Source organism: Trematomus bernacchii, unplaced genomic scaffold (genome assembly GCF_902827165.1).
Source record: "Trematomus bernacchii unplaced genomic scaffold, fTreBer1.1, whole genome shotgun sequence".
Classification (NCBI taxonomy): Eukaryota; Metazoa; Chordata; class Actinopteri; order Perciformes; family Nototheniidae; genus Trematomus; species Trematomus bernacchii.
The window spans coordinates 27,777-37,957 of NW_022987746.1; the positions used below are offsets into that span (position 1 = coordinate 27,777).

General features: G+C 43.1%; 1 long non-coding RNA gene across 1 annotated transcript; it reads left to right on the top strand.

Annotated features, from left to right (window-relative positions):
* The first annotated feature begins 3,589 nt into the window (after positions 1 to 3,589).
* LOC117496454 lies at positions 3,590 to 10,034 on the top strand. The gene is made up of 4 exons (XR_004557287.1): positions 3,590 to 3,653; positions 4,083 to 4,126; positions 8,327 to 8,372; positions 8,562 to 10,034. It is a non-coding gene; the product is annotated as an uncharacterized LOC117496454 (long non-coding RNA).
* The last annotated feature ends 147 nt before the right edge of the window (positions 10,035 to 10,181 follow it).

The window sequence follows — 10,181 nt, forward strand, 5'->3', positions numbered from 1 at the left end:
AGATCCTGCTCCTGTGGTCACTGACCTGCTGAGATAAATCAGAAGAGGGAACATCAGCACCCAGAGCTCTACAGCACCTCGTATTAAATCAGAGTTATTCATGTTCCTGTATAAACCAGAGACTGTCTGTGGTGCTAACAATATAATAGCTGCTGTTCTGATGACTGGATGGAGTTATTTTGGAGAATTTGCCACCTTGTTGTACCTTTGGTGAGAATCAGCTCCACTAATGCAAAGTGTAATAAAGGATGTGTTCATCTCCACAGAGGGAGGAGGAAGAGTCCTGTTCCTGTGGAGGAGCAGCTGTCCAGCTGTGCTCTGTGTCAGGACGTCCTGAAAGATCCAGTCTCTACCAGCTGTGGACACTGGTTCTGCAGAGAGTGCATCACCTCATACTGGGAGCAGAGACCTCCATCAGGAGACCCCTCCTGTCCTCAGTGTGGAAAACGATCCAGAACCAGAGCTGGCCTGCAGACAGCCAGTCAGACCAGCTCTGTACGAGGTAAGTCTGAAATCAGGATTGTTCCTGGTTAATTTGTTCCAGCAAAGACATTCATTTCGAACCCTTTATTTATTTATTTTGGTTTATCGTTATCATCAAGTTCTCAAAAATCATTGTCCTGATTCTCTCATGTTTCCTTCTCTTCCAGCAGATAGTGGTCTGGAGGAGGTTTTAGATGAACATAGGCTCAGTCTGAGGAGGAGATGTGAACGTGTGACTGAAGGATGTGAACGTGTGACTGAAGGAACCGATGAAAGTGAAACCCTCCTCAACAGGATCTTCACTGAGCTCTACATCACACAAGGCCAGAGTGAAGAGGTTAATACCCAACATGAGGTGAGGCAGCTGGAGACAGCTTCCAAGAAGAAGTCCCTCCATGAAACTCCAATCAAGTGCCAGGACATCTTTAAAGCCTCACCTGACCAACAGACTCACATCAGAGCGGTCCTGACCAACGGAGTCGCTGGAGTTGGAAAAACCTTCTCAGTGCAGAAGTTCACTCTGGACTGGGCCGAGGGTTTGGGAAACCAAGATGTCAGTCTGGTGATCCCGCTCTCCTTCAGGGAGCTGAACCTGATCAAAGGTGAGCAGTACAGTCTTCTCAGGCTGCTCCATGTTTTCCATCCAACCTTACAGAAGGTCACAGCAGAGCAGCTGGCTGTCTGCAAAGTGCTCTTCATCTTTGACGGCCTGGATGAAAGCAGACTTTCTCTGGACTTCAGAAACAATGAGGTTGTGTCTGATGTCTCTCAGCAGTCCTCAGTCAACGTGCTGCTGACAAACCTCATCAGGGGGAAGCTGCTTCCCTCGGCTCTCATCTGGATAACTTCCAGACCTGCAGCGGCCAATCGGATCCCTCCTGAGTGTGTGGACAGGGTAACAGAAGTACGAGGCTTCACTGACGCCCAGAAGGAGGAGTACTTCAGGAGGAGATCGAGTGATGAAGACCTGTCCAGCAGAATCATCTCTCACATCAAGAGCTCCAGGAGCCTCCACATCATGTGTCTGATCCCAGTCTTCTGCTGGATCACTGCTGCAGTTCTGGACCACATGTTGACTACAGACCAGAGAGGAGAGCTGCCCAAGACCCTCACTGACATGTACTCACACTTCCTGCTGGTTCAGACCAAGAGGAAGAAGCAGAAGTATGAAGAGGGACATGAAACGAGTCCACAGCAGCTGACGAAGGCTGACAGGAAGGTTCTTCTGAAGCTGGGGAGGCTGGCGTTTGAACATCTGGAGAAAGGAGACATCATGTTCTACCAAGAAGACCTGCAGCGCTGTGGTCTTGGTGTCACCGAGGCCTTGGTGCACTCAGGAGTTTGTACACAGATCTTCAAAGAGAGAGAGTGATCTTTGAGAAAACAGTCTACTGCTTTGTTCATCTGAGCATTCAGGAGTTTCTGGCTGCAGTCTACATGTTCCACTGTTACACCAACAGAGACACAGTGGTACTGAAGGACTTCCTGCAGGGAGACTATAGCAACAGGTTTAGCAGAGATCAGGATTACCCATCCCTGCCTGTCTTCCTAAAGGGAGCCATGAAAAAATCGCTCCAAAGTAAAAATGGCCACCTGGACCTGTTTGTCCGCTTTCTCCACGGCCTCTCTCTGGAGTCCAACCAGAGACTCTTAGGAGGCCTGCTGGGTCACACAGACAACAGACCAGAAACCATCCAGAGAGCCATCAGCAACCTGAAGAAGATGAACAGTGATGAAATCTCTCCTGACAGGAGCATCAACATCTTCCACTGTCTGACAGAGATGAAGGACCTCTCAGTACATCAGGAGATCACAGAGTTCCTGAAGTCAGAGAACAGATCAGAGGAACTCTCTGTGATCCACTGCTCTGCTCTGGCCTACATGCTGCAGATGTCAGAGGAGGTTCTGGATGAGTTGGACCTGAACAAGTACAACACATCATGGGAGGGACGACGGAGACTGATTCCAGCTGTGAGGAACTGCAGAAAGGCCAAGTAAGTCCAGATGTGACTAACTTTATAAATGAATGTGGATCAGAAGTTTCATTATTCCAATAAACACTATAACATTTCCGCTGTCTTAAATACTTTGAGAACAAATTGAAATTATCCTCCTAGTTATTCTATTTATTTATAATATTGTGACATTTTAAAGTTTTTTCTTCTCTTCACATTATTTTTGACTTGTTAAACAAATGCAGGACTTTAGAGGTTTTCTCACAGCAGCATGTGATCACACCATACAGCAGTATTTACAGTTATCAGTAAATTCAGTTATTAATATATCATTGCAGTTTCTTCAACATTAAATCAGATCTGTTTTTACCACAATGCTTAAGAGTTTAAAATAAGATCTATTATTAAATTAAACTGACATGATGTGTTAAAAGTTGTTCCATCAAATTCAGTAATGTTTACTCTGTTTTATACTAACACGTGTTGTGATATATGTGTTATTATAGACTTTCTATCTGTAGACTCTCAGAGACTGAATGGGAAGTCGTGGCCTCAGCTCTGAAGTCTGAGCCCTCCCATCTGAGAGATCTGGACCTGAGTTGGAACGAGCTGCAGGATTCAGGAGTGGAGCTGCTGAGTTCTGGACTAAAGAGTCCAAACTGCAGACTGGAGGCTCTCAGGTCAGTTCACTGACTGCACTTCATAATTTCTTTATATTTTGTCTGTTTTTCCTGAATATTTAGCAGAATAACAAAGATCAGAGAAGGTAAATGTGTGACGGAGAGAGTTTGAGCTTCCACAGACTCACTCTGTGCTCCATGAGTCAGTGGAGATGCTGTCAGTACTGATGAGCTGTGAGGGAGATGAAGGAGTTATTAAAGATCTGAGAGAAACTGCTGCAGAGAGTTCCAGATTATCAGGGATTTGTTTCTAAATCATTGCTGACATTAAAACCTTCTTAATCTCTGAACAGATTATTAAACCTGGAGTTATTTCAAACAGGAACATTGTTTTCTAAATTTACATCATGTTTTCTTTATTCAGTCTGAGGGGCTGCAGTTTGTCAGAGATCAGCTGTTCTGCTCTGGCCTCAGCTCTGAAGTCCAACATCCATCTGAGAGATCTGGACCTGAGTGAGAACGAGCTGCAGGATTCAGGAGTGAAGCTGCTGAGAGATCTTCTGGAGAGTCCAGACTGCAGACTGGAGACTCTCTGGTCAGTAAGGGGTCTGTGCTGGTTCAGCAGTATTGTATGAAACACAGGGAGGTGTTTCTCTCACTGAGGAATCACAACAGATCAGTGATGTTACCACTGACTGCAGGCTCTCTCATTCTTCCATCAACTATATATTGAAAGCTGAAAATGCAAAGCCACATTTAGTTAGTGAGCAACTTTCTAACAGACATATAGGATTTTACAGAAGAGTGGAAAAGGTAGTCTGTTTTGTTTCCTGTCATGTTTTTAGTTTCTAATGACTGGTTACTTCCTGTAATGCAGCTGAGAGCTGTGGCAGTCAGTCGTAGTGTTTGCAGAGAAGATATGATGGGATGTAAAGCATGAGATCAGGACTCTGAAGCTGACTCAAAGAACAAACACTTATTTTAAACTGGATCTAAAACTGTTGGGTTGTGTTCATCCCTACAGGATCAGATATTATGAGACGATCAGAGCCAAGATCCAGAAGACCTGTGAGTACTGAAACCATATCCTCCATTCATCAAGATATTGTACTGATCTTAAAAGGTCTTTAGAACAACAACAATATATTTTTACTCCATCTTGTTACAGCTCTTTTCAATCACTTTGGCTGCTAATGTTTCTCTTTGTTCAAGTTTAATTATTATTGTTGTTTTTTTCTCTTTCACTTCTTCTCTCCATCAGGTGAGCGCAGGTTTTTTGTTTGTTTGATACGGGGCGTGTTTGAGACGTATAGAGGAGTGTGAATGCACTGTATTTTGGAAAATTATCAAGATGGCTGCAGCTGATGAGGAACTTCCTATCTCAATATGAAATGAAAAGACTCAGTAGCGTAAAGCTTTTCTGAAGAAGAAAGATCTGTTACCATATTTCTGCAGAATCTACTTGACCAACTCTTATCAGATTTAGGATCCAGTTTATTACCAATTAAGTTTTTGCACATGGGAGGAATTTGATTTGGTGTTTTGCTGCAAAGAGAAGAAACATAAATATAGAAGAGAAAAATACATTCTTAAAAATGAAGGAATATATTTCATTACATATCAGTTCACCTGCTGTGATGTGCAGTTATAGGCTGGTGTTAATGTGCTGTGATTGGCTGTTACTGTGATTGACTGGAAATACTGTGCTGTGATTGGCTGGCACTGCTGTGACCGTGTTACAGGGCCGCTCAGCACTACGTCACATGTTAACCTGTTAACCTGAACCTGTTAAGCCCCACGGACCCTTCTGCGGGTCCGAAACCACAACATCTGCAAGCAACAGTGTCTGAGGGCTTCTTAAGATTTAATAAACTATGAATGTTTCATATCCATGTAACGGGAAGAAACTCAGCTAACTGATGATTTTTTTTATTTTTAGCAAAAAAATACACAAGGCTAACGCTGAGCCTCTGAATTAGCCCTGAGCGAAAAAATGCTAACGCCGTTAGCACAGAACTCACGGTATAACACCCTTATTACTTATCGTAACTGCACATCCAACCCATCGATTAGCATCGTGAGAGTACACAGAATCGATAGGTATCTATAGCATCACTACATGATCAGAACTCGCGACATTACAAACAAAAACAGACATCGCAACACGTGGCTTTAGGTAGCCAACACGGCAATACGTCTTACCTTTGTCGTTGTCTGATCAAAAGTTGTCTTCAATGGCATTAAAACGATAAAAACACTACTGAAGGTTAATCCAACGTGTCTGTGTCACTTTGAAATGATTTCTGATAATCCATCATATTTATGGCAAAAACTGAGTTTTCATATATAGCTGCTATGATAGCTACTAGAGTGTATGACAGCTTCCTGTTTTGGGCATTCTGGCTACGCATCACTCTATTCACCAATGAGTAATGTTTAGATGGATTTAGGGACTTCCTCTCGATTCCATTGGCTCTAACGGTTAAAAAGAGATGCCAATCATCAAAATCGACCAATGTGTTCCAGAGATATGGAAAATCCACCCAAATGACCCTAGAAGTGTTTTTTTTTTTTTTTAAATCTCTCTAAAAAGGTCAAATGTCACTTGTTTTGCATCAATCTTGATACAGGGTACTTATTATATGTTATAGTTTGGATTCCTAAAGCTTTTAGTCTACTATCCCATCATTCAAGGGTAGTTTTCACTATAAGTAATGTTTCTTTTTTGGACGGACTCTATAATTTACATTTTTTTACTTTGTTCAATCTGAATTTACTTTAAAATAAAAAACATCTATATTGATTCTGACTTTTCTACATCCAACTCACAGGTTTATCATTGCTTTGAGAAAAAAGATTAATTTAACCCTTTTAGAAGGTGGTCATTTGTTCTGGGAATGGCATTTTCGAGCCTGAGACCTGAAAAACAGGCTCAGGGTTTAACAGGTTAACAGGCAGAGATGGGGTCGTTACTAAAAAAAAAGTAATATATTACACTACTTCGTTACTCTCTACATAAAGTAACTCGTTACTTTACTCGTTACTTTACTCGCAGGGCCGGCCCGCCCCTCCCTACAGGCAGATCACGCAGACTGCTAAAGTTTCAAATGTTCTCTTTAGTTCAGTTTCCATTGTCGCATAAGACTGATCCAGATAGCTCTGACCATGGCTGTCCTCTGTCTCCTGCTATCTGTATTTTGCGCAGTATATCTCTGAAAGATGGTGATTCCACTGTGCAAATGGGCAACATTACCTCTACTATGAAGGATGCTACAAGCCTGTCCATCTCTGCTTTGGTTACCGGTCCTCCAAATTCTAATTTGTGCCGCTTCGGAGTCGGCGGCGGCGCACTCACAACATCCTCACTCTGGGTTCGGGGGTCCTTAGCTATTAGCTTCACTTTAGCATGTGTTCTTTGCAGGTGTTTGTTGAGGTTTGACGTGGTGTTTGCAGCAGTGGATAACAGCTTCTGGCCTGGACACAGTTTGCACCTCACCGTCACATTCCTGTCTATTCTTCGGACGAACTCAAAATAATGGGCATACCTCCACCCCTCAAAAGTTATCGCTGACTCAGCCATGTTTATGCAGCACTGCACGCGGAGATGTGGACGCGCAAGTCGCACAGATTACGTACATATAAACCTGCGGCGGAAACCCCTCTTGTCTGTCAGTGTGATTATGACTGATTTTATAAAAGTAACGAAGTAACGCGTGTCGGGGCAATGTTAGTAACTGTAGTGTGATTACTGAATTATAAAAGTAACGCGTTACACTACTCCGTTACCGACAAAAGTAATATTATTACAGTAACGCGTTACTTTGTAACGCGTTACACCCAACTCTGTTAACAGGTTAATAACCCGTTGGAAATCAACAATGAACTGACAGGATTGAATATATGATTTGATCTTACCATGACGTTATGCTCTGGAATTGTAGTTTATGATATTATTTATGAACACAGAGTCCTGTAGTGAACCCTGAAATGTCTAGTACCCCAAAGTTTTATGATAGTAATGTATAGTAGGGTCTCCAGCTCATAGAAACTGCCGGATGCTAACCTGCATATGTTGGAGCATTTGCACAGTTAGCATAAGTTGAGTTAATTAGCATTAATTAGCATATGCAGATAATAGTAAAAAAATGGCTTGGCCAATTTTTACAATTTTTGAGTGGTTTTGGCAGTTTTAACCAGAAAGTGGCCATATTTGTACTGAGTGCAGATTTGGATGAATTTTGGGTCGATTTAAAAGTTTTAGGGGACTCAGAAGGGCCATTTTGGAGCCCAGACATTTCAGAAATGGATTCGCAAGGATTAGCTATTGTCTACATATGCTAATTATTAGTGAACATTATGCTAATTGTGCAAATTGCCAAACATATGCAAGTTAGCATCTGGCCGTTTCTGTGTTGGGAACTGGTACTATACATTCATATCATACAACTTTAGGGTACTCAACATTTCAGGGTTCACTTATGCCCCTTTCACACCAACGCGGTTCCGGGGCCGGTTCGGAGCTGGAGCTTGAAAAGCACCGGTTTTTCCTGTTCGCAGCGGAGCCGCCTCTAAGCTCCGGAATCCGGTTCGTTTCAAGCACCAAAATGTTGTTGGTCTAGAAAGCAAGCACCGCATACGTCACGCTTACGTCAGAGGCGGGGTTAGGAGCAGGGGCATCAGTTTTAATGTTATACCATAGTAATTAATGCTGCAAAGCTGGGTATTTTGAGTTTGGCGCATGCAGAGGCTAACAACAGCTAGCTCTAACGCCATCGAATAGGACGTATATTTACCTTCTTTCTCCTACGGAATCGTCGTTGAAGTTGATGATGATGATAGTAAAGAACTTTTGAATGTAGCGACTGTAAAGTTGGTAGTAAAGTCGTCCCATTTCTTCCATTTCGTTTCGACAGCAAAACCAAAACGAGTAGCGCTTCAATACAATCGGTCATTGTTGTTGTTGTCGATGTGAGGGGGTTCCGCGCGGTTTGGCTTTATGAAGCAGGCACGCAAACGGTTACGTCATGACGCAAACGGTTACGTCATGACGCAAACGGTTACGTCATGACGCAAACGATGACGCAATGACGCAGCACCAGTCGGACTCTGGGCGGTGTGAAAAGAGCGGGAGCTAAACCGAAGAACCGGTTCCGAACCAGAAAAGCTCTAGCACGGAGCTTGAACGGGAAAAGCCTTGGTGTGAAAGGGGTAAAAACTGGCAACTAGACTATAAGCTAGCTAAAATATCTAACTTTGTGTCTATCATAGCTCCAGTTTCCTTCTCACCTGAACACACATCTGAATCTTCATAGAGGTAATCCTATAACCTGCTCCTTATACTTTTTTTTTAAAGTAATTGTATAATCATCTTTATTTAATGTCATGCTTTTCAAGACATCTTTTGTAAGATGGTGTACAGCAGTGGTTCTCAACCTTTTCTAGTCTCAACCCCTCAGAACAATCCGGTCCGTGACCTTTCCCCCCATTCCGTTTTATCTTCCAGGTCCAGGAAACATTGGGAAATGTTCCAAAGAAAGGTGGCCTTTTCCAAACAGAGAGCAGCGAACGCATCACTGGACAACAGAGAACCTGAGACTCTGATCCACCGTGCAGGAACCCTTCTCCGTGCCCATCTCAACAAGTGCCCATCTCAACAAGTGCCCATCTCAACAAGTGCCCATCTCAACAAGTGCCCATCTCAACAAGTGCCCATCTCAACAAGTGTCCTCAGGCAGATTACACTACACTTCTACACATTCACTTTTATCCAAAGCCACTTGCATACATACTCCATACTGCGGACAATCGACATGCTGACTGCAGTGGGGATTGAACCAGTGCTCTCCTGATCTGAAGACCAGCACACTAACCCACTGAGCCACAGCCTCATAATCCTGCGTGTGGATGGGATTCTGTTCTGCCTGTAATCAAAGCACTAAGGTTCTCTTGGAAACGCTAACAATCAGATAAAGATCAGATAAAGGCCAAGAAGAAGATGGTGAAAATATTTGTACACTCTTGAACTTCTTTGTGTTTTTCATCGCGGGTTGATTAATGTCCAATCAAATGTTTCCTTTGATTTATAACACTTGTAAAAGGAGCTCTGCTGGTATCAGTGAAACTGTGGTAATAAGGTTTAGGAGCATGAAGTCTTTATGAGATGTGATCAGATATTGTCGTAACCTTTAAGATGTGTTGTGATGACTTTAAAATGAAATGCATGTGTAGCTGCAGAGAGTGGACTCAGGTTACTGACGGGGTCTGTGTGCAGAGGAAGAACTGACCCTGGGTCAGCAGAGGCTCTGCAGTGGACATGCTTCAGATGCTGATGTGGAGACGCCTCGTACAGTGTGGAGTCTATTTTTATATAACATTACAAGACTGATTCTTATTATTACATTATTTGCTTATTGTGCTCATTTATGTGCTGTGACTTAGGAATAAATAGACCCAATCACCCCCCCCAAGTTTTGATGAGGAGGACAGGAACGAAGGGAAAAGTTACATGAGAAAGTGTTTAGCTTGCAATAATGAAAGTATCAAGGTGGAGACTGAGAGAACAGAGAGGTAGTCAGAACAGCACATCGCACCGGCCTTGAGTCTGTATGGGAGCCGCGCTCCCCCGCAGAGCTAGGAAGCAACATTATGGTTTCCCGCTATATCTGAAGAAACGTTAGAGAAAACAAATTAGTATGATGGTGCCAGAGTAGGGAGGGACTTCCACAGGCCGGCCGAATGCTGATTGGAGAATCGTGTTGCCAAGAGACCCTATCTGAGTCTGTGCACCAACCAAAGAGAACCAAGTCTAAACCATGGTATCTCTTCAGCTAGTCTTGACCAATCATGAATGTACGGCAACGTCCTGTGTAATAAAATGTATTGTTGCACGAGGTTCTTGACCGGAAATAGACTGACAGATTATAGCTTTGCTGCCTGTGTTTTCTAGGACGTGACGGAGTCCTTGGCCAAGTGATATATATCTTTTGCTCTCTCGTAATAAATAGTTAAACTTAGAAGTCGTCTGTCTTTTCTGGAATTTTGAACAACAGGAAAGAGTTTTCATGGCTTCTCTGTTCTCCTTCATAAGGCAACTCACTGCAGGCTGCTCTCTCTTTAGGAGGAC